At 45.9% G+C, this 25,624-nt stretch overlaps 1 protein-coding gene across 1 annotated transcript in view; it reads left to right on the top strand.

The window, feature by feature from the left end:
• Nucleotides 1–533: 533 nt before the first annotated feature.
• The window catches only part of CRACR2A (calcium release activated channel regulator 2A), a 416,510-nt gene continuing 391,419 nt past the window's right edge, over nt 534–25,624 (top strand). Inside the window, exon 1 of the mRNA XM_063928465.1 lies at nt 534–752. The gene's annotated coding sequence lies outside the window, so the exon portion shown is untranslated. The remainder of the gene's footprint in view (nt 753–25,624) is intronic.

Below are 25,624 nucleotides of genomic sequence, written 5' to 3'. Positions count from 1 at the left end.
CTGTTGGTGGATGGAGGGTTGGAGGCAGTGCCATCACAGAGAATACAGTCAAACAATTCCTTTAACATACCATTTAAATCCATTCGCAGCGGGCAACCGGGCTTGTGCCTGTTTTTGTGAGCGACGTAGCCTTTTATCAGCAATCTAAAAACAGATCAACTGAACTCTGTATGCAGCATTGCTGGCATTAATCTGTGAGGTAAATTTAAACCAGTTTTGAAGTCACCTTTGGAATATACCCTGCTGAAACATGAGTTTTTATGGAGTTAAGTATAAAAAAAAAAGATTATGTTAATTGCACCATTTTTTTTTTTTAAATCTAACTTCTCTTTTGTGAACTTCACCCACAATCTAGAAACAAAACACACACTCAGAAGAGAGGGCGGTAAGCTTGTTTAATTAAATATGTTTTTTTTTCCAGTCAATGGAATGACAAAGTGTCATTGTATACATCTGATAATTCTGAAGTCTGTAGATCCCTCCCCATGGCAGGTCTGTGCTCACTCTATTCTCACATTGCCTGTTGCACTGAACCTCCCACAACTGGTGCGACAAGGGAGGAAACTGAGTGAGATTTTCTGTCTGCAGGTAAAGAAGACAAATTCCTTCAGTGGCTTCTGAGTGAAATACAAGAAACGCTGCACTGACAGATGTGGATGTATGAGAGCTTCTCTTTACTGACTCAGGGTATCCAGGGAGAGATGGGCATCTGGCTACGTTAAGCCCCCCTGCACTAGTTTCACTTTGTTACAGTAAGTAGGAACTGCCTGCTAAGTTGTGGCAATGCCTGTGTTTTCCCACTGGTGCTGAGTGATTGGATAACTCACACATAAGTCTGAGCTTGCAGCGACCTGATCAGGCTCAAAGCAAACAGATGTCTGGGAAGGTTGGAACTTTCGCTTGGGAATAGTGTGTAATGACCCGAGACCAGTTCATTGTATGCATTACTAGAAGTATATTATTTAGCAAATGCATGTTAATAATATATTGCAACTTGTTCTGTTCTGGTTAGATAGGGCCTCACTGAGAGGTAAAATTAGGGCTATTGGTGAGGCGTAAATATACGCAGTTCTGTACTGCACACATGTATCTAAATGCATTCCTATCCTATCTTAAGCTTGCAGAGCGTTGCACCGGACAGGGCAGGCTTAATGGGTCTAAACTGAGCAATGTGATGCAACCTAATAAGACTTGGACATATATTCATATTAGAGGTGTATCTTTTGTGTGTACCAGAGTCCTGGTGTAATGATGGGTTGGGTATGGGTGACCGGCGCTTGGGATCCCGCCGATCATCATAACGACGCCGGGATCCCGGGGATTATGCCTGTTCTATTCCCACTATATGGGTGTCGTGGACACCCATTGAATGGGAATAGTCCCTGCTAGTCGGCATGCCAACTGTCGGGATTGTGTGTGGGCGGGATGCAGTCGTCGTGACCAGTGGTCTCCTGATCGCCAGTCACATAACTACGTCCCGTAATCATAAATGGCGATAATGATGCTGAAATCAACAGCACTATCTTGTCATTTCTAATTGGCTGTTTGCTAACTCACCTCTCCAACTGAAAGTATCCTCACCGGCATCACCTATCCTCACCGGCATCACCTATCCTCACCGGCATCACCTCACAAGCTGTCAGCATCTGTGCTCATTTATAACTGGCCAATTCCAATAACAAGACAACTGGAGGAAAAAGGGCGGTATGGGTGACCGGCGCTTGGGATCCCGCCGATCATCATAACGACGCCGGGATCCCGGGGATTATGCCTGTTCTATTCCCACTATATGGGTGTCGTGGACACCCATTGAATGGGAATAGTCCCTGCTAGTCGGCATGCCAACTGTCGGGATTGTGTGTGGGCGGGATGCAGTCGTCGTGACCAGTGGTCTCCTGATCGCCAGTCACATAACTACGTCCCGTAATCATAAATGGCGATAATGATGCTGAAATCAACAGCACTATCTTGTCATTTCTAATTGGCTGTTTGCTAACTCACCTCTCCAACTGAAAGTATCCTCACCGGCATCACCTATCCTCACCGACATCACCTATCCTCACCGGCATCACCTCACAAGCTGTCAGCATCTGTGCTCATTTATAACTGGCCAATTCCAATAACAAGACAACTGGAGGAAAAAGGTTCTGACTGGATTTATAAAGAGAACTGGAGGTGTTTGTAATCAATTAGAATACTGTAAAGCTACTTTCTCTATGTTGCTGTTGGGTGTAAGGAAGCATGCCTGATTCAGGAATACTGACAGTGTGGGTTGGTGTCATACAGCAGTAATGCACAGTTTGATTTGACCAATTAATTACAAGTGAATTGAAAGCAGGGGGCAAACGCAGGATTTCTCTGAGGGGGGTTTCCAAACGTTTGATTTTAGAGCGATTGCCACCAGCCCATGAAGGATGAATAATTAGCATATAACAAGCTATAGTCTGCAGAAAAGTTGCTTTTATATGTACATGTTGATTATCTCTTATCCAAAATTCAAAATCCCGCATTTTTTGGGTCCCCTACTGAGCATACTTACCTACCTGACCCTCTCCATGAGGGAGAAAAAGTCCAGGAACAGAGCATTTTCTCCCTCATGGAGAGTGTCAGGTAGGCAAGTATGCTACTGAGATAATGACATATATATTATATGTATATATATATATATATTATATAGACAGAAAATATAATATACATGTATATGTGTCATCATCTCAGTAGGGGAACCAAAACTGTGTGATTTTGTATTTTGGATAAGGGATACTCAACCTATATTAGTTAAGTGACAGCATTGCGGAAAAGTAGATATATGTTGTATTACAGTATAAGTCACAGAGGAAGCTCAAATCTGATATCAGTGGATTGTTTTATTATTGTATACGTAGTGTATTGTGCATCAGTGGGCAGGTTTGGAGTTCTTGCAGCATTTTCTTTACAATGGGCCAATTAGCTGGAGTTGGTCTCTCTCGTTCAGGACAGCCATTGGGGGGGGGGGACTGTGGGGACTGGTGTCCTGGGCCCTTACAGAGAGGGGGGCCCACCCCTGGCTCCTACCGCCAATACCTGTAGAGCTGCACCAGTCTGTAAGTCAACAGTTGTCTGATGCACAAGGAGAACTTCTTAAAACAAGCCGTATCTGCGCATCAGCTCTCTGTAAACTGTTCCTGAAGGTCTGCAATATTCCACCTATATGTAATATTGTAATATCACAATGTATAACATCACATAGGGGTGAAGCAGTGCAGCAGAATCTTTTTTTTTTTTTGTGGCGGGGGGCCCTGTCTATTTTGTCAGTCCCAGGCCCCATAATTTCTGAAGGCAGCCCTGCTCTCATTACTTGTGTATACGTACATAGAGGTATACACCACCAGAAGCAAACCTGCTTTTCTGCTGGTAGAAACACTTCCTTATAAGAGGCTGTGCTCTTTAAAAACAGATCCCGGTAAACTGGTCATTAAATGATCTCAGGATTTGACAAGAGCTGCTGTAGATACAGTGACAGTTTTTCACTGAGGGAAATCTCTGTAAATTGAATTAGAATTTCAGATGTCTTTACTGGTACTTTGGGCCATGTTTACTAATTATCATGTTTTAGCCCCAATAATTAAATTTTCTTATCGCTTCTATTCATGGCAATAAGAAATCAACATTTGCCCGAATGTACTAAATATCACATGCAGTCCCTGTGATGTGTATAGAAGTGAAATGATCATAAAAGCAATCATTCCACTTCAGCTTTGGGAGCTGGGGCTATTTTGTGCATGGGTCGTCTGCTGACCACACATATGCAGTGATCATTGTTGGGGTCAGGCCTGGATTTATGCAGAATGTAGCCTATAGGCTAATAGAGGATAATGCCATCTAGAGTTGGTGTTACCTATCAGGACTAGAAAGATACACAAAGCAGATTTTTCCCAGCACACCAAGGGGCATTAAAATATAATTTGAAAATCTATGTAGTGGTAGCTATTTCAGAGATCTTAGTTACATATATTTGCAAAAATATGGTAAGCCTCCAGACCGACATCAAGGCTTCTCTGATATAGGAGGTCCTTACACTGCATGATAACAGCACCCACACTGGGCCATATAATTGTCAGCTGTAAGACCACATGATAATACCACATACAAAAATATATCTTAAATTGAGAGCCAGCGTACCAAAAATCACCCTAGGTCCTCCAAGTGTCATTAAAAGAACCAGCATGCTCTCCAAATGCAGATCCCATCAATGCCTCTCTAACTGAAGTATAAAATGGATACTGCTCAATCAAATTATTAATAACCCTCAGGTGCTGAAAGGGAGGGGTTGTTCTAAACTAGAGAGATACACAAAGCAGATTTTCCCCAGCACACCAAGGGGCATTAGCAATAAGATTTTAAAAACGACATGGTAGTAGATAATTCAGAGATCTCAGTTACGTATATGTGCAAAGATAGGCCACTGTCAAGGCTTTTCTGATACTGGAGGTCCCTACACTGTATGATAACAGTGCCCACTCTGGGCATTATAATTGTCTACTCTAAGGCTACATGATAACAGCACCTATCAGGGACAGACTCAGGAATGCTTTGCATTCCGGAGCTTGGTAAATCTGACATCTTCTCAGCCCTCATAGAAACTAATGAGGGTTGTGGCTCTCCATGGTGCATTCAGGGGATGCTTAATATTTGCGAAAATCAAATAATATTAGCAGAATAGTCCCCGAAATCACCTGTTTTTGTGGACTATCCTGCAAATATTATTGGATAAATAGCCCTTTTGGAGCAGGATGCATGACAAAATGCAATGCATCCTGACACTCATCGCATGCACATAGGTGTTTAGTAATTCTATGCTGTATGCATGAAATTTACAAAACTGTCCTCTGTAGTGTGAGGACTTCCTGGTTTAGGACTTGGGAGTCCATCTGCGCATGCGTTGTATGACGCACGTGCCATTGGGGGTGCTGGGAGGGATCTGATTGGATCCACAGGCGGAAATGCGCATAGGAACCCATAGGCTTCTAATGGGTAACACCATATAAAGATGGCGTTTCCCACTGGGTTCAAGCCCCAGAATGTATAGCATTCTGGAGCTTGGTGCATATGCGGCCAAACCTCAGAGAACTGTATTATTGCAGGTTTGACCGCAAAATATGCTTTAATGCATTGCGCTCTTTGTGTGTTATATATTAGCTTAGATTTATCGTATCTCTTTCACAACCTGTATTGCAGTTATGGAGCCTCAGATCAATGATCCCTATTCTTGCATAGTGTACGCTATTCCATCCAAATTTATCGAAGTGGACAATAGGTCCCACATGTGGCGGTGCACAGAGTATATCAACTTAATGTAGCTTTTATATGGCAATCTTGGCTCGTAGTGTACATTGGGGTACATCCTCTCATGTATAATCGGGGTCATTCCGAATTGTTCTCTCGCTAGCAGATTTTAGCAGCATTGCACACGCTAGGCCGCCACCCTCTGGGAGTGTATTTTAGCTTAGCAGAATTGCGAACGAAAGATTAGCAGAATTGCGAATAGAAAATTCTTAGCAGTTTTTGAGTAGCCAGAGACTTACTCCTACACTGCGATCAGCTCAGGCCGTTTCATCCCTGGTTTGACGTCACAAACACGCCCTGTGTTCCGCCAGCCACTCCCCCTTTTCTCCAGACACTCCCGCGTTTTATCCTGACACGCCAGCGTGTTTCCGCACACGGCCAGTTTCCGCCCAGAAACACCCACTTCCTGTCAATCACATTCCGATCACTTCAACGATCAAAATTCTTCGTTCGGACGTGAGTAAATCTACTAAGTTTTGTGCTAAAATACTTAGCGCATGCGCACTGCGTACCATGCGCATGCGCATTTTCGCCTTAATCGCTCCATTGCGAAAATCGTCAAAGAGCGAACAACTGGGAATGACCCCCAATGTGTAGTAAACTATACTCTATTGACAATGCATGGTTATTATTATATTGTAGAATATTAATTATATTTTCATCTGCTAGGAGGTACAGGGTCAAGAAAAAAACTGTGTTTATTGTGTCTTTAAACTATTGAGAAATAAACCATGGGGGCCTATTTACGAAAATCCCTTTCTCCATCCTTTAAGCCAGAGAAAGGGTTTATTGCCGCTTCTCCCAATTTACAAAAGGGAAACTCCGGAGAAATATCAGATTTAACAAGTGTTAGTAGGCTATCTCAGGCTGGCATTGACCGTACTCGCAATGGGGGACTAGCGAGGCCGGAGAGGCGCCGGTAGATTCCCCCCGGATAACATACATGGATATTAGCTGCTCGTGCACATTTTCCTTTATGCTTATGCCAGCGGCATTAGGCTGCCGGTAAGCTGATGGAAATCCTTGTTGTGCAGTCCCAGCATGATAATTTGCAGCATACAAATATTGGGGCTTATTACCTTCTGCTAATGTAAGTCATAAAGTGGCCACAGCACACTGCCACCTACACTACTTATTCTCACACACGATACTGCCACCACACTACATTGCCACACACACTGCCAATCTATACAAAATTGGTCCAATCACTACACTGACACACACAATTCTGACCCCCACACTACAATGCCTGACACTAATGCCACACACACACTACACTACAATACTGTACAACCACCCACACTGCAGCTCATCATACACTATGCAACCCTAGTTCAGTATGATCTGACAGTCAGACTGCCGACAGTGTAATGTCATCTAGAGAATGCCGACACTGTCGTCATTTGATTTAAAGCATTTTAGCAATATTGCCATTATAACATTGCCATGATGTGTTACCATAATTTTTATGTTATTATGTCAACACATCTATTCTGCTTTAAATAATATTACTACCTGCATTATCTGGTTGTCATACAGTCACTGTCGACATCACTGTTGTCTAATTAAACCCCCTCCCCCCCCCCCACACACACACACAGAAACTCATACCTTACAAGTTTTTGGACAGGAGAATTGCCCATTACCACTACTGGGTCTCAGTGGCGTAGGTTCGTCACAGTCGCCCGGAGCCAAGATAAATATTGGTGCCCCCCTATCTCCTATATTAAGATAAATATATGTATGTATGTGTGTTTGTGTATATATATAAATATATAAATATATATATGTGTGTGTGAGTGTGTGGGTGGGTGGGTGGGCGTGTGTGTGTACATGGAGTGTTCTGAAAAAAATGTATATACTGTATTTATACATTTAATTGTCTTTTATTTTAAATCACACATTTCTTAGCAGTCATACCCAGGATTAGAATCCATGACCTGTTACACTGACAGCAGACACTTTACTGATGGAGCTATTTGCTCCTGTACAGGAAGCATGAGAATTCTAACTATATGAAGTGTAATTGTCAGAGAAGTAACCTCATATAGTTAAAATTCTCATATTTTCTATACAGGAGCAAACAGCTTCATCAGTAAGGTGCCTGCTTCCGGTGTAATAGGTTAAGGTTTCTAATCCTGGGTGTGACACTTGTAAAATGTGTATATTCAGTATAATAGAGAGGGTGTGATTTGTAAGGTGCAGGGACCAGTGAGGAAGTCGGCCACTGAAAAGACAGCGGCAGCTATCAATTAACTTAATTCAATGGTGTCACAGAATGGGAGGAGAGGTGCCCCCCTTCAGAGCAGGAGCCCGGCGGGAGATGACTCCGTTGCCTCCCAGAGTTCTGCCTCTGCTGGGTCTGCATCTCAGAGTGGAGGGGGGATGTTTCAGAGAGAGAGAGATAAAGTACATAAGTAGCACATAACAACCAGTCAGATTGTAGCTATCATTTTTTCAAGCACAGTTTATACACTAACAAAGACTGATTGTTTGCAGCGGGTTACTTTGGCACTTTATCTCTCTCGAAGGTTTGATACATCTCCCCTGTGGTGTGTCCATAAGCTCAAAGGCTTCCCTTTCTCCCCTCCTGTCCCTCCTGCAATAACTTCTTCATACGCACCATACTTATCCCGATACCCCCACATTCACTCATATCACTCAAAAATGTACTCTTCATTGTCACCCCAAAATCTGACAGCCACACTGTGCAAAAACCTACTGTGCACACAATGCAAATATGATAACACTGACAGCTGGGCCATATCACCAACTACATGGCCACAGGTCCAGCCCGGGTACCTGTACGGGGCACAACTGCTCCAGCCTCCAATGATTACCATATCCCTTCTTCATTCATATTAACTTTGAAGCTCTCAATTCTGAGCAAGGGCAGCAATCATGCCTGTAAGAAATGATTGGACAAACCACAACAGCAGAGTAAATAGTTTTATTGACAACTTACCAGTTTACAATGTTTTCTAATGAGCTGTTCTGCTAGTTAGCGGATGGGGTCATTGATAAAAGATTACATGGGCCCTCATTCCGAGTTGATCGGTCGCAAGGCGAATTTAGCAGAGTTACACACGCTAAGCCTACGCCTACTGGGAGTGTATCTTAGCTTCTTAAAATTGCGACCGATGTATTCGCAATATTGCGATTACACACTACTTTGCAGTTTCTGAGTAACTTCAACCTTACTCTGCCTGTGCGATCAGTTCAGTGCTTGTCGTTCCTGGTTTGACGTCACAAACACACCCAGCGTTCGCTCAGACACTCCCCCGTTTCTCCAGCCACTCCTGCGTTTTTTCCGGAAACGGTAGCGTTTTCATCCACACGCCCAAAAAACGCCGTGTTTCCGCCCAGTAACACCCATTTCCTGTCAATCACATTACGATCGCCGGAGCGATGAAAAAGCCGTGAGTAAAAATACTATCTTCATTGTTAAATTACTTGGCGCAGTCGCAGTGCGAATATTGCGCATGCGTACTAAGCGGATTTTCATTGCGATGCGATGAAAAATACCGAGCGAACGACTCGGAATGAGGGCCATTGTACAGTTCTCTGCTTCTGTGTTATAACTCAGTGTGCGGCTCCACAACAAGTGCAATACTTAAACTGTAGGAAACATGCCAGACTTTTCTTCTCGTAAAGCATAAAACCCCATGTTCTGTAGAAAGTAATATTTTGCTGGGATAAATACATATTGTTTATGAAGATTAAACTGGAGGCACATTGCAGTGGAACACCAGATGAAGCAACTCATCACAGTGACAAGTGGCTTTGTTAAACTACAGTGCAAAATAAAATATATTGTATACTGTACGCTCTGATAGCATAAAGCATGTAGGATTACTTCAGAGTTTATAGGAAAGTAATTATCTATAAACCAGTCATATATTTTAATTAAATAACATTGGGCGGAGTTAGCTCTCATTCCTTATCACAGCGTATCATAGCGATATGTATTACCATGTCTATTAACCAATGCTGGGGCTACTTGCTGAGCGATACTGAAAACCCACCTTCTCTGCGCTAATTATTTTGATCCCATATAAAAGGTATATATGCTGTAACACCATAATGAGATGCTATTACTATGCTGCTTAATGAGTTGACACATTTTTCCACCTCTAGTGGTCTCTAAGCTCCTGTAACTCAATTAACATTGAGGGGTCTATTCATGGAGCAGCAGAAAGAGTGGAGAAGTGAGCCTGTGGAGAAGTTGTCCATGGCAACCAATCAGCTGCTCTGTACAATTGTATAGTATGCAAATTATAAATGTTACTTCAATGCTGATTGGTTGCCATGGGCAACTTCTCTACTGGTTCACTTCTCCACACTTTTCACTACTTCATGAATAGACCCCTGAATATCTCTTTGTTTTCTCCACCAGTAGGCCATAATAAGTCCTATGACACCCATTCTCTGCAGAAAACTGCATCTATTTGTAGGGATGTCACTGGGGTTTATACCACCTAGTGCGCTGTATGCACCCTATCACCGTATCTCTGGATCCTCTCATGTCAAAGTTGAAAAGGGGTGTGGCCTTATGCCTGAAAAGCAATGCCTTGGTGTATGACATTTTGGGGGTGTAACTGCATCGCTGCTGCTCGGTGACCCCAAAATAGCAGAACAGTTGTGCTATTTTGGTGTCACCCACTGAGATGGTGTAGCCTGGTGCTACTGCACTCCCTAGTAACGCCACTGCCTATTTGACCTCTAAGCAGTGGTAATAGCTATGAGAGATGAGTGTGAGTTATCACACTCTGTGCAAGAGCTGTAGCTTGGTTGCTTGCACTTTCCGTCATGTCAGGACAACTGCACTGTGTCACGTCTAGCAGAGTTTGAGGATCCGGCAGCTGAGATTTGCCCAAGGAGGTAGCAGGCTGTGAATGAACCAGATGAGGGGGCTGGATATAGTTCCTTCACATGGGACACGGAGCAATGAAGAACGTAGACAGGGTTTGAGAGTCAATGGAAAGTATTTATTATGTACAGGGCTGAGGTAGAGAACCGAGGCTGGAGCACGATGGTTAAAGACGTTGCTGGAGGCGAAGAACTGTGGACTGTGATTAGAAAGACGAGACTGTAGATGATGAACTGCGGAACTGTGGATGATGGTTTAAGACGTGGCTGGAGACAAGGACTGTGGACCGTGGTTTGGAAAACGAGGCTGAAGATAATAATCTGCAGGCTGTGGTCGGTGGTAAAAAGGTGTGGCTGGTGAAAGATCTGTGGAGTGTGGCTTGAAAGACGAGTCAGAAGACCTGGGACCGGGTTTTCCAGGAGCGCTTCCACAGGCAGTAGCAGGGTAGAAACGGCAGGGCTGCAGCAGCAACAGAGAACCGACCAAGCAGGATCAGGAGGAACCAGAATACAGCAGGAATCCTGGGAGCACAGGCTAAAGCACCTACAACAGGATTGTAACTTGAAGCACTGGCATCCCTGTCCTAAGCCAGCCCCCTTTTATAGGGAGAGCTTCCCCTGGATTGGCTGGGAGAAACAGGAAACAGGAACTATGCTCAAAACTTGGTCTCCAACATGGCGGCGCCCAGTAATGCAGACTTTTTTGCAAAGCCACATTGCTCACTGCCCCTGGTCTCCTAGCAACAGCTCAGCAAGAGTGACCCACTGTAGCGGCATCCCGCCACCACGAGCGGACCCCCTCACCCCCGCTACTGCTGCCCACGGATCCGGCGCAGCAGCCCACCTCCGCCGCTGCCCGCACATCGCCAAGGAAGCCAGCACCGCGGCCCCAGCGTACCGGTAAGACTCCGGACGCTGACAGTACCCCCCCTTTTGCGGGTGGACTCCGGACACCTATGTGGTTTAGTTGGAAACTTGGCATGAAATGTCCGAAGAAGTCTTGGAGCATGGACATCCTTTGCGTCTACCCAAGATCTCTCCTCTGGCCCATACCCTTTCCAATCAACAAGGTACTGGACGTGACCATAACGTCTGCGAGAATCAAGGATCTTGTGAATCTCAAATTCGTCTCCATGTGCTGATTGGATCTTGGGTGATTTAGGCAGAGCGGCTCTGAACCGATTAAGTACCAATGGTTTTAAGAGAGAAATATGAAATGCATTAGAAATTCTTAACTGTGGAGGTAATTTCACTTTGTAAGCCACAGGATTCAACACTTTTTCTATTGGGTAAGGCCCAATAAATCTGGGAGCAAACTTTTTTTGTAGGAACCTTTAATCTTAGGTTACGTGTGGAAACCCAAACCCGATCTCCTACCTTAAGGCTTGGTACAGCTTTTCGTTTCAGATCTGTATAGGTCTTATATCTCTTGGATGTCTTGAGCAAAGTCTTGTGAACTTGTTTCCAGGCTTCAGTAAATTGTCGAAGTGTTGAATCTGCGGCAGGAACCTCGAGCGTAGGCAGAAGTTGGAAGTCAGGAACTCTTGGATGGTAACCATAATTAATGAAGAATGGAGAAGATTTTGTGGCAGAGTGATAAAGATTGTAGTGGGCAAATTCTGCGAATGGGAGGAAGTCCAGCCAGTTGTCCTGTGAGGAGGACATGAATAAACGCAGAAAAGTCTCCAGATCCTGGTTCACTTTCTCTGTTTGACCATCTGTTTGGGCATGATATCCTGAGGAGAAGTTTAATTTCACGCCAAGAGCAGAACATAGGGATCTCCAAAACTTGGCCACAAATTGAGGACCTCTATTAGACACGATTTCTTGTGGTAGACCATGGAGTCGAAAGATCTCTGCTATAAACAATTTTGCCAACTGGGATGCAGATGGAAGATTAGCCAGAGGAACAAAGTGTGCCATTTTAGAGAATCGGTCAACTATGACCCATACGGTGTTCCGCCCACCAGACGTAGGTAAATCTGCAATAAAGTCCATAGAAATATGCGTCCATGGTCTTAGTGGTACCTGCAAAGGATGGAGTAACCCGGCTGGTGGACCTTTGGGACTTTTATGCTGAGCACATTTTGGACAGGCAGCCACAAATTCCTGAACGTCAGTCCTGAGATGAGGCCACCAGTAGGAGCGCTGTATGAATTTAAGTGTCTTATGACCGCCCGCATGGCCCATGAAGGAGGAGGAGTGAGCCCATGTAAGAAGTTTTTTGCGAAGATTTGGTGCAACGAAGATCTTCCCTGGAGGAGGAAGTGGCGAGGTATTAGTTGCAGAAAAAGAGGTGGATTCCAGGATAAATTGCTCTTTTGAACGGTCAGAGGGTTCTTCTGAACTTATGGAGCGAGATAAGGCATCTGCCTTTTTGTTGAGGGAACCTGGTCGGTAACTGAGTTTAAAATTAAAACGGGTAAAGAAGAGTGCCCATCTTGCTTGGCGTGGGTTCAGACATCGGGCTGACTGTAGATACAGGAGGTTCTTGTGATCCGTGGTCACCGAAATTGGATGCTGAGCTCCCTCCAACAAATACCTCCACTCCTCAAAGGCCAACTTAATTGCCAGTAATTCCTGTTCCCCAATAGCATAATTCTGTTCAGCGGGGGAGAATCTTCGCGAGAAGAATGCACAAGGATGGAGCTTCTTGTCCTCGAAAAGCTGGGATAATACTGCTCCCACTCTCACAGTAGAGGCATCAACCTCCACCAAGAACGGACGGCTGAGATCGGGTTGTCGAAGAACTGGAGCAGTCGTGAAGGCCTCCTTTAAAGATGAAAACACTTCCAAAGCCTCAGGAGACCACTTGGCAGGATCGGCTCCCTTCCTAGTTAATGCGGTTATAGGAGCTATGACAGAAGAATAATTTTGAATGAATCTTCGGTAGAAGTTAGCAAACCCCAGGAAACGTTGAATTCCTTTAAGGGTAGCTGGAAGTGCCCAATCCTGAATCGCCTGGACTTTAGCGGGATCCATCTGTAACCTCTGCCCTGAAAGAATGTAACCGAGGAATGAAATCGTGGGTACTTCAAAGGTGCACTTCTCTAACTTACAGAATAACTGATTCCTTCGTAAACGAGTTAACACTTCTTTGACTTGTTCCCGATGGGTCTTCAGATCCCTAGAAAAAATGGGGATGTCATCCAGATACACTACCAAGCAGTCGTAGAGGAGATCTCTGAAAATTTCGTTAACGAACTCTTGAAAGATGGCTGGGGCGCTACATAGGCCAAAAGGCATTACCAGGTATTCGCAATGGCCGTCACGGGTATTAAATGCCGTCTTCCATTCGTCCCCTGGGCTAATACGTATAAGATTGTAGGCCCCCTGTAAGTCCAACTTAGTAAATACAGTAGCTCCTTTAATACGGTTGAACAGTTCTGGAATCAGAGGTAACGGATATCTGTTCTTAACTGTTATGTCATTGAGACCTCTATAGTCAATACAGGGCCGCAACCCCCCATCCTTCTTTTTGACGAAAAAAAACTCCGCTTCGGCCGGAGATGTAGAAGACCTGATGAACCCTTTCTCCAAGTTCTCCTGGATATACTCCGACATGGCCTGTGTCTCGGGAAGTGAGAGAGGGTAAATTCGACCTCAGGGAGGAGCCTTACCAGGTACTAGCTCAATGGGACAATCCCAAGTACGATGCGGAGGCAAGGTGTCCGCCCCATGCTTACTGAACACATCTTGAAAAGCTTGGTACTCCACAGGAAGGCTGGAAGAAAAGAGAGGTCTAACCGAAGGTAAACACTTCTGAAAGCAGTCTTGTCCCCAAGAGAGAACATCCATAGTTTGCCAATCTATGTGGGGATTGTGTCTGATTAACCATGGAAACCCTAGGATTAGTTCATGAGAGGCTTTAGGAATTACAAGGAAAGAGTTTTTTCTGAATGGAGAACTCCGACCTTAATCTTGAGAGGAATAGTACGAAAGGATATAATACCCTCAGGGATATAACTTCCATCCACTGCGGTAACAGAAATGGTACGACCCAAAGGGACCGTTTGTATTCCAGATCGTTTGACCAGAGCTGATGTAATGAAGCTTTCAGCGGCTCCGGAGTCGAGTAGTGCAGGGATGAGAAGAAGAAGGGAGCTCCAATTGGGTTAACAGGACAGACTCTTTCTTGGTATGTAATTCTGAGAATTCTCCTAGCTTGACCTCTCCAGCACAAACTAGGAGCGGGCGTTTCCCGGACGTAGATTGCAAGTTTTAACAAAGTGATCAGATGCACCACAATACAGGCAGAGGTTCCCCTGTCGCCGTCTCTGACGTTCTTCATTGGAGAGGCGGGAGCGATTAATCTGCATGGGTTCTTCCACAGTTGGTGATGATGGTGTTGGTGGAAGAACAACTCTAGGCTTAGGGCGATCTGACCGCAACCTCTCCATACAGCGTTCTCTGTACCTCAGGTCTAACTTATTGCATAAAGAAATTAGTTTATCCAACTTATCAGGTACGTCCTGAGTTGCGAGGTCATCTTTGATCTTTTCGGAGAGACCGCTCCAGAAAGCTGCAATGAGAGCCTCCTCATTCCAATTCAGTTCTGAGGAAAGGGTGCGAAACTGGATCACGTACTGACTGACCGTACGCGTGCCCTGACGCAGGCGCAGGATCTCCAATGAAGCGGCAGAGGTCCTGCCCGGTTCATCGAAGATTCTTCGAAAGGTGGCCACGAATTCTGGATAGTTAGATAAGATGGGATCCATCCTCTCCCACAAAGGTGAAGCCCATTCCAATGCTTGCCCAGTAAGTATAGAAATTATATAGGCTACTTTGGTTCGCGCTGATGGGAAGTTGGCCAACTGTAGTTCGAACTGGATTTCGCACTGGTTAAGAAACCCACGGCATTGTTTTGGATTCCCATCGAATTTACTGGGAGGTGGCAAATGCAACCGTGGAAGTGGTACTGGTACAGGAGGAAGCGGGACCGGAGGTGCTAATGTGGGAGCAGCTGTAGATACTTGAGGGGCCGTCATGGCAACACAGAGAGAATCGAGACGTTCGGACATACTCTGCATGAACTGCACGATTTGAGATTGTGTGGCCTCCTGCTTACTTAAGCAAGACCAGATATCTGCAGTTGAATCCCCTCCTGAGGCCTGATCACCCGTCGAATCCATTTGGCCAGTGCTTACTGTCACGTCTAGCAGAGTTTGAGGATCCGGCAGCTGAGATTTGCCCGAGGAGGTAGCAGGCTGTGAATGAACCAGATGAGGGGGCTGGATATAGTTCCTTCGCATGGGGCACGGAGCAATGAAGAACGTAGGCGGGGTTTGAGAGTCAATGGAAAGTATTTATTATGTACAGGGCTGAGGTAGAGAACCGAGGCTGGAGCACGATGGTTAAAGACGTGGCTGGAGGCGAAGAACTGTGGACTGTGATTAGAAAGACGAGACTGTAGATGATGAACTGTGGAACTGTGGATGATGGTTGAAGACGTGGCTGGAGACAAGGACTGTGGACCGTGGTTTGGAAAACGAGGCTGAAGATAATAATCTGCAGGCTGTGGTCGGTGGTACAAAGGCGTGGCTGGTGAAGGAGATCTGTGGAGTGTGGCTTGAAAGACGAGGCAGAAGACCCGGGGTCGACTGTGCCCAAAGAGTCTTACTGGACCGGGTTTTCCAGGAGCGCTTCCACAGGCAGTAGCAGGGTAGAAACTGCAGGGCTGCAGCAGCAACAGAGAACCGACCAAGCAGGATCAGGAGGAACCAGAATACAGCAGGAATCCTGGGAGCACAGGCTAAAGCACCTACAACAGGGTTGTAACTTGAAGCACTGGCACCCCTGTCCTAAGCCAGCCCCCTTTTATAGGGAGAGCTTCCCCTGGATTAGCTGGGAGAAACAGGAAACAGGAACTATGCTCAAAACTTGGTCTCCAACATGGCGGCGCCCAGTAATGCAGAACTTTTTGCAAAGCCACATTGCTCACTGCCCCTGGTCTCCTAGCAACGGCTCAGCAAGAGCGACCCACTGTAGCGGCGTCCCGCCGCCACGAGCGGACCCCCTCACCGCCGCTACTGCTGCCCACGGATCCGGCGCAGCAGCCCACCTCCGCCGCTGCCCGCACATCGCCAAGGAAGCCAGCCCCACGGCCCCAGCGTACCGGTAAGACTCCGGACGCTGACACACTGAAGCTGAAACAGGGATGGCTTGAACCCCATCAAACTTTCACTGTGAGGTCTGATAAATTACTGTCCGCCCCCCACCTACAGGATTATACAATTAAAAGAATGTGCACTTTGGAAAGTTGTTCATGTTGGTTGGATGACACTTGTGGACTGCAAATCTCAAATAGTGGCACAGATTCTCAATTGGATTGAGAACTGGGCTGTGCTTTGGCTGCTGTGGAACATTCACCGTTTTGGCCTTGTGCTTGGGAACATTGTGCTGCTGAAAGGTGAACTTGCTCCCAAGCTTTAGTTTTCTAAGTCTGAAGCAGGCTGTCTTGCAGTATCGCCTTGTATTTTGTATTCTATCTATCCTTTAATTTTAAGAAGATGCCTAGTCTCCATTGAATAAAAGCCTTTGCATGACATATCGCTGCCACCCCCAAGTGTTATTGTTAGGATGGTGTTTCATGATGTATGGGCAGTGTTAGGTTTGCGCCACACGTGGCGTTTTGAAATGGGGCCAAACAGCTAAATTTTTGTCTCATCTGATCACAAAACCTTGTTCAAAATTTTAGCTGGGTCACTATGGTGTTTTCTGGCAAACTCTAGATGTGCTTTGATGAGCTTTTGTAACACCCCGGGATTGGCTGGTATGTCTAAGTGGTTGAGAGAAGTATCACAGGTGTTGGGTGGCTATCTGATGGACGTTTCCCCTGAAATGTTTCTCCTTTTACCTTGTTCTGTAGTACCGTGTTCAGAGAGGTAGAATAGATTAATACGAAACAGGAGAGAGTCAGCAATTCCAACAGGATGTCTTTTTATTGAGCCGCAATGAACTCTGGATTGAGAATGATGATTGCTTAATTGGCATAAAAAATGAATACTTTCAAGAAGAATTGGGCATCAAAGAAAATTGGCTACAGTTCACATCACATTGGCTTATTCGCTCAGCATTTGTCCAGCACCTCCAGTCACTCCTGCAGACTCCTCCTTTTTCTTCCCACAAGGCTCCTAGACTGCCCTGCCCAATCAGCAATCAGTATCCAGACCATGTGATCGGACCATGGTCCACACTTAACTCCCACTGTGCCAGCGCTTCCCCTTTTTGTTGCAGACCTGTAAGTAAAACTTTAAAGGGGCACACACACCATTTTCTGGGGGTGTCACACTATTCTTCAGGAATGGCTTCTTTCTAGCCACCCTCCCATACAGGCCAGTTATTTGCAGAGCTCTTAATATGGTTGACTGGTGCATCTTCGCTCAAGTCTTAGCCACTGAACACTGTAGCTCCTTCAAAGTGATAGCTTGCCTCTCAGTGGGAGGGATGTACTAAAGCAAAATTGCGTTAAAAACCCAGTTTTTCGGGGGTTATACCGCATTTCCAAATGTACTAAGCCCTTTATGCCAGGGTTCTGACATAGAGATCCCGCATTCCCAGCATCCTGCCGTCGTGTCCTTCTGCACATGTGGAAACGGACTCCTGGGTCATAAACCCAGAAGTCCAGAGACCGACGCTGATTGCAAAGGTCAGATCTTATCAGGAGAGCTGTCCTTTGCGATACTAATTGCATATGTTATAGTACATGTGCGATTAGTATGGATGCGATGCGTGGCGGGATGTTCCGCCATTGGTTAGTACATCCCACCCTGTGTCTTCCCTATCAAATCTTCTCCCTGCTCTGACACTGAGGCAGTGCCCAGGTGGTATGATGTAGCTTCAATTTCCTCACAGTTGGTCCAACAGTGCTCACTGGGATATCCAAGAAATTGTATATTATATTGTTGCCTTTCCCTATCTTGTGCCTGTGTATAACTAATCTTTCATGTTCTTAGGGGCCTACAGCATTTATCACCATCCAGGATGCGGATGACAGGTGATAAAATCGCCCAAACTCGCACTGCGATAATTGATTACATTGCAGGGATGTATCAATTATCTCGCATGCAGGGGCAGAGCTTGCAGTCAAGCTCTGTCCCTGCGATGACACTCTGCAGCATCAACAGGGAATTTTTCATAAAAAATACCCCGATGTCCTGCTGCGCAGCCCCCGCCAACATCGTCGCTACTGCTGCCGCCCGATTGACCCCCCCCTTCGCGACTATCCCCGTGCGCCACAGACTCCCCCCCCCCCTTCAGCAGATCAGTATACTCACCTGTCCAGGGAGCTGGTCCGCGCTGCTTCTGCTGGGCTGCCTGGCGCCGGATCCTGCGCGCTACGGTGACCCCCGGTGCAATAAAGTGCGCTGCCACTTTGCAGCATCACTTTACTGCACCGGGTCACATTGCAGCATATGGGAGACCCTGCGCCCGGCAGCGCTCGCCGGAGCAGCGGACGCCGGCTCCCTGGACAGGTGAGTATGTTTTTTTTTTACTTTTTTCTTTTTCTTTTTACACTTTGATCAGCTTGACACATCGGACACACATAGCTGATCACTCTGCCGGGTCCTCGCTCAGCTCTCTCTGGGGCAGAGAAAGCTGGGCAAATGCCTGCATATCGCAGTGCTGCCCTGTGAACTCGCCAGCCTGAGCTGGCGAGATGATCACAGGGCACACTGCGGTATTTTTTCACATTGCTTTTTAGGTAAATCTGGTCAGATCGCATTTCCCATTATAAGTATGGGGAATGCGATGTGGCTTACTAAAAAAAAAGTGAATTAAAGGGTTTGGAGCAGTTTTTCATGAAAACTGCTCCAAATGTCCTTTAATACATTCAGGTGATACTAAAATGTGAAAAGGGTGTGAAAACACCCCTTTTCACATTATTTTAGCAAAAATAATGTTAATAAATAGACCTCTTACAATGCTCTTTGGTCATTTTCACATATTTCCATCATATTCACAATATAACCAATGTTGAACTAGGAGGCCTTTTATCCATAATAGCTGACTTAGCTTTCTTAATTATGCATAGGTAGAGCCTAATTGATAGCTAAGTGCTAGGGCATTATCATTCGTCTGTATAAACTTGGAGCTTCCACCTCAAAAGGGCATAAATGCATTGGCGTTTCTATTATGGATGCAATGTGTGCGGTGCACATGGGCCTAGAGATGAGCGGGTTCGGTTTCTCTGAATCCGAACCCGCCAGAACTTCATGTTTTTTTTCACGAGTCCGAGCGACTCGGATCTTCCCGCCTTGCTCGGTTAACCCGAGCGCGCCCGAACGTCATCATGACGCTGTCGGATTCTCGCGAGGCTCGGATTCTATCGCGAGACTCGGATTCTATATAAGGAGCCGCGCGTCGCCGCCATTTTCACACGTGCATTGAGATTGATAGGGAGAGGACGTGGCTGGCGTCCTCTCCGTTTAGACACTTGATTTACTAATTTTGGGGAGCATTAGGAGTACTCAGTAGTGTACAGTGCAGAGTTTTGCTGATAGTGACCAGTGACCACCACTTTTATTTATAATCCGTTCTCTGCCTGAAAAAAGCGATACACAGCACACAGTGACTCAGTCACATACATACCATATCTGTGTGCACTGCTCAGGCTCAGGCCAGTGTGCTGCATCATCTATATATATTATATATCTGTCTGACTGCTCAGCTCACACAGCTTATAATTGTGGGGGAGACTGGGGAGCACTACTGCAGTGCCAGTTATAGGTTATAGCAGGAGCCAGGAGTACATAATATTATATTAAAATTAAACAGTGCACACTTTTGCTGCAGGAGTGCCACTGCCAGTGTGACTAGTGACCAGTGACCTGACCACCAGTATATATAATATTAGTAGTATACTATCTCTTTATCAACCAGTCTATATTAGCAGCAGACACAGTACAGTGCGGTAGTTCACGGCTGTGGCTACCTCTGTGTCGGCACTCGGCAGCCCGTCCATAATTGTATATACCAGTGACCTAACCGTGGTTTTTTTTTCTTTCTTTATACATACATACTAGTTACGAGTATACTATCTCTTTATCAACCAGTCTATATATTAGCAGCAGACACAGTACAGTGCGGTAGTTCACGGCTGTGGCTACCTCTGTGTCGGCACTCGGCAGCCCGTCCATAATTGTATATACCAGTGACCTAACCGTGGTTTTTTTTTCTTTCTTTATACATACATACTAGTTACGAGTATACTATCTCTTTATCAACCAGTCTATATATTAGCAGCAGACACAGTACAGTGCGGTAGTTCACGGCTGTGGCTACCTCTGTGTCGGCACTCGGCAGCCCGTCCATAATTGTATATACCACCTAACCGTGGTTTTTTTTTCTTTCTTTATACATACATACTAGTTACGAGTATACTATCTCTTTATCAACCAGTCTATATATTAGCAGCAGACACAGTACAGTGCGGTAGTTCACGGCTGTGGCTACCTCTGTGTCGGCACTCCGCAGCCCGTCCATAATTGTATATACCAGTGACCTAACCGTGGTTTTTTTTTCTTTCTTTATACATACATACTAGTTACGAGTATACTATCTCTTTATCAACCAGTCTATATATTAGCAGCAGACACAGTACAGTGCGGTAGTTCACGGCTGTGGCTACCTCTGTGTCGGCACTCGGCAGCCCGTCCATAATTGTATATACCAGTGACCTAACCGTGGTTTTTTTTTCTTTCTTTATACATACATACTAGTTACGAGTATACTATCTCTTTATCAACCAGTCTATATATTAGCAGCAGACACAGTACAGTGCGGTAGTTCACGGCTGTGGCTACCTCTGTGTCGGCACTCGGCAGCCCGTCCATAATTGTATATACCAGTGACCTAACCGTGGTTTTTTTTTCTTTCTTTATACATACATACTAGTTACGAGTATACTATCTCTTTATCAACCAGTCTATATATTAGCAGCAGACACAGTACAGTGCGGTAGTTCACGGCTGTGGCTACCTCTGTGTCGGCACTCGGCAGCCCGTCCATAATTGTATATACCAGTGACCTAACCGTGGTTTTTTTTTCTTTCTTTATACATACATACTAGTTACGAGTATACTATCTCTTTATCAACCAGTCTATATATTAGCAGCAGACACAGTACAGTGCGGTAGTTCACGGCTGTGGCTACCTCTGTGTCGGCACTCGGCAGCCCGTCCATAATTGTATATACCAGTGACCTAACCGTGGTTTTTTTTTCTTTCTTTATACATACATACTAGTTACGAGTATACTATCTCTTTATCAACCAGTCTATATATTAGCAGCAGACACAGTACAGTGCGGTAGTTCACGGCTGTGGCTACCTCTGTGTCGGCACTCGGCAGCCCGTCCATAATTGTTTATACCACCTAACCGTGGTTTTTTTTTCTTTCTTTATACATACATACTAGTTACGAGTATACTATCTCTTTATCAACCAGTCTATATATTAGCAGCAGACACAGTACAGTGCGGTAGTTCACGGCTGTGGCTACCTCTGTGTCGGCACTCGGCAGCCCGTCCATAATTGTATATACCAGTGACCTAACCGTGGTTTTTTTTTCTTTCTTTATACATACATACTAGTTACGAGTATACTATCTCTTTATCAACCAGTCTATATATTAGCAGCAGACACAGTACAGTGCGGTAGTTCACGGCTGTGGCTACCTCTGTGTCGGCACTCGGCAGCCCGTCCATAATTGTATATACCACCTAACCGTGGTTTTTTTTTTCTTTCTTTATACATACATACTAGTTACGAGTATACTATCTCTTTATCAACCAGTCTATATATTAGCAGCAGACACAGTACAGTGCGGTAGTTCACGGCTGTGGCTACCTCTGTGTCGGCACTCGGCAGCCCGTCCATAATTGTATACTAGTATCCAATCCATCCATCTCCATTGTTTACCTGAGGTGCCTTTTAGTTGTGCCTATTAAAATATGGAGAACAAAAATGTTGAGGTTCCAAAATTAGGGAAAGATCAAGATCCACTTCCACCTCGTGCTGAAGCTGCTGCCACTAGTCATGGCCGAGACGATGAAATGCCAGCAACGTCGTCTGCCAAGGCCGATGCCCAATGGCATAGTACAGAGCATGTCAAAACCAAAACACCAAATATCAGTAAAAAAAGGACTCCAAAACCTAAAATAAAATTGTCGGAGGAGAAGCGTAAACTTGCCAATATGCCATTTACCACACGGAGTGGCAAGGAACGGCTGAGGCCCTGGCCTATGTTCATGGCTAGTGGTTCAGCTTCACATGAGGATGGAAGCACTCAGCCTCTCGCTAGAAAACTGAAAAGACTCAAGCTGGCAAAAGCACCGCAAAGAACTGTGCGTTCTTTGAAATCCCAAATCCACAAGGAGAGTCCAATTGTGTCGGTTGCGATGCCTGACCTTCCCAACACTGGACGTGAAGAGCATGCGCCTTCCACCATTTGCACGCCCCCTGCAAGTGCTGGAAGGAGCACCCGCAGTCCAGTTCCTGATAGTCAGATTGAAGATGTCAGTGTTGAAGTACACCAGGATGAGGAGGATATGGGTGTTGCTGGCGCTGGGGAGGAAATTGACCAGGAGGATTCTGATGGTGAGGTGGTTTGTTTAAGTCAGGCACCCGGGGAGACACCTGTTGTCCGTGGGAGGAATATGGCCGTTGACATGCCAGGTGAAAATACCAAAAAAATCAGCTCTTCGGTGTGGAGGTATTTCACCAGAAATGCGGACAACAGGTGTCAAGCCGTGTGTTCCCTTTGTCAAGCTGTAATAAGTAGGGGTAAGGACGTTAACCACCTCGGAACATCCTCCCTTATACGTCACCTGCAGCGCATTCATAATAAGTCAGTGACAAGTTCAAAAACTTTGGGTGACAGCGGAAGCAGTCCACTGACCAGTAAATCCCTTCCTCTTGTAACCAAGCTCACGCAAACCACCCCACCAACTCCCTCAGTGTCAATTTCCTCCTTCCCCAGGAATGCCAATAGTCCTGCAGGCCATGTCACTGGCAAGTCTGACGAGTCCTCTCCTGCCTGGGATTCCTCCGATGCATCCTTGCGTGTAACGCCTACTGCTGCTGGCGCTGCTGTTGTTGCCGCTGGGAGTCGATGGTCATCCCAGAGGGGAAGTCGTAAGCCCACTTGTACTACTTCCAGTAAGCAATTGACTGTTCAACAGTCCTTTGCGAGGAAGATGAAATATCACAGCAGTCATCCTACTGCAAAGCGGATAACTGAGTCCTTGACAACTATGTTGGTGTTAGACGTGCGTCCGGTATCCGCCGTTAGTTCACAGGGAACTAGACAATTTATTGAGGCAGTGTGCCCCCGTTACCAAATACCATCTAGGTTCCACTTCTCTAGGCAGGCGATACCGAGAATGTACACGGACGTCAGAAAAAGACTCACCAGTCTCCTAAAAAATGCAGTTGTACCCAATGTCCACTTAACCACGGACATGTGGACAAGTGGAGCAGGGCAGGGTCAGGACTATATGACTGTGACAGCCCACTGGGTAGATGTATGGACTCCCGCCGCAAGAACAGCAGCGGCGGCACCAGTAGCAGCATCTCGCAAACGCCAACTCTTTCCTAGGCAGGCTACGCTTTGTATCACCGCTTTCCAGAATACGCACACAGCTGAAAACCTCTTACGGCAACTGAGGAAGATCATCGCGGAATGGCTTACCCCAATTGGACTCTCCTGTGGATTTGTGGCATCGGACAACGCCAGCAATATTGTGTGTGCATTAAATATGGGCAAATTCCAGCACGTCCCATGTTTTGCACATACCTTGAATTTGGTGGTGCAGAATTTTTTTAAAAACGACAGGGGCGTGCAAGAGATGCTGTCGGTGGCCAGAAAAATTGCGGGACACTTTCGGCGTACAGGCACCACGTACAGAAGACTGGAGCACCACCAAAAACTACTGAACCTGCCCTGCCATCATCTGAAGCAAGAAGTGGTAACGAGGTGGAATTCAACCCTCTATATGCTTCAGAGGTTGGAGGAGCAGCAAAAGGCCATTCAAGCCTATACAATTGAGCACGATATAGGAGATGGAATGCACCTGTCTCAAGTGCAGTGGAGAATGATTTCAACGTTGTGCAAGGTTCTGATGCCCTTTGAACTTGCCACACGTGAAGTCAGTTCAGACACTGCCAGCCTGAGTCAGGTCATTCCCCTCATCAGGCTTTTGCAGAAGAAGCTGGAGGCATTGAAGAAGGAGCTAAAAGGGAGCGATTCCGCTAGGCATGTGGGACTTGTGGATGCAGCTCTTAATTCGCTTAACAAGGATTCACGGGTGGTCAATCTGTTGAAATCAGAGCACTACATTTTGGCCACCGTGCTCGATCCTAGATTTAAAGCCTACCTTGGATCTCTCTTTCCGGCAGACACAGGTCTGCTGGGGTTGAAAGACCTGCTGGTGACAAAATTGTCAAGTCAAGCGGAACGCGACCTGTCAACATCTCCTCCTTCACATTCTCCCGCAACTGGGGGTGCGAGGAAAAGGCTCAGAATTCCGAGCCCACCCGCTGGCGGTGATGCAGGGCAGTCTGGAGCGACTGCTGATGCTGACATCTGGTCCGGACTGAAGGACCTGACAACGATTACGGACATGTCGTCTACTGTCACTGCATATGATTCTCTCAACATTGATAGAATGGTGGAGGATTATATGAGTGACCGCATCCAAGTAGGCACGTCACACAGTCCGTACTTATACTGGCAGGAAAAAGAGGCAATTTGGAGGCCCTTGCACAAACTGGCTTTATTCTACCTAAGTTGCCCTCCCACAAGTGTGTACTCCGAAAGAGTGTTTAGTGCCGCCGCTCACCTTGTCAGCAATCGGCGTACGAGGTTACATCCAGAAAATGTGGAGAAGATGATGTTCATTAAAATGAATTATAATCAATTCCTCCGCGGAGACATTGACCAGCAGCAATTGCCTCCACAAAGTACACAGGGAGCTGAGATGGTGGATTCCAGTGGGGACGAATTGATAATCTGTGAGGAGGGGGATGTACACGGTGATATATCGGAGGGTGAAGATGAGGTGGACATCTTGCCTCTGTAGAGCCAGTTTGTGCAAGGAGAGATTAATTGCTTCTTTTTTGGGGGGGGTCCAAACCAACCCGTCATATCAGTCACAGTCGTGTGGCAGACCCTGTCACTGAAATGATGGGTTGGTTAAAGTGTGCATGTCCTGTTTTGTTTATACAACATAAGGGTGGGTGGGAGGGCCCAAGGATAATTCCATCTTGCACCTCTTTTTTCTTTTCTTTTTCTTTGCATCATGTGCTGATTGGGGAGGGTTTTTTGGAAGGGACATCCTGCGTGACACTGCAGTGCCACTCCTAGATGGGCCCGGTGTTTGTGTCGGCCACTAGGGTCGCTAATCTTACTCACACAGCTACCTCATTGCG

Source organism: Pseudophryne corroboree, chromosome 6 (assembly GCF_028390025.1).
Source record: "Pseudophryne corroboree isolate aPseCor3 chromosome 6, aPseCor3.hap2, whole genome shotgun sequence".
Classification (NCBI taxonomy): Eukaryota; Metazoa; Chordata; class Amphibia; order Anura; family Myobatrachidae; genus Pseudophryne; species Pseudophryne corroboree.
The sequence above is the reverse complement of the archived record's forward strand: the minus strand, read 5'-3'. Positions and strand labels throughout refer to the sequence as shown.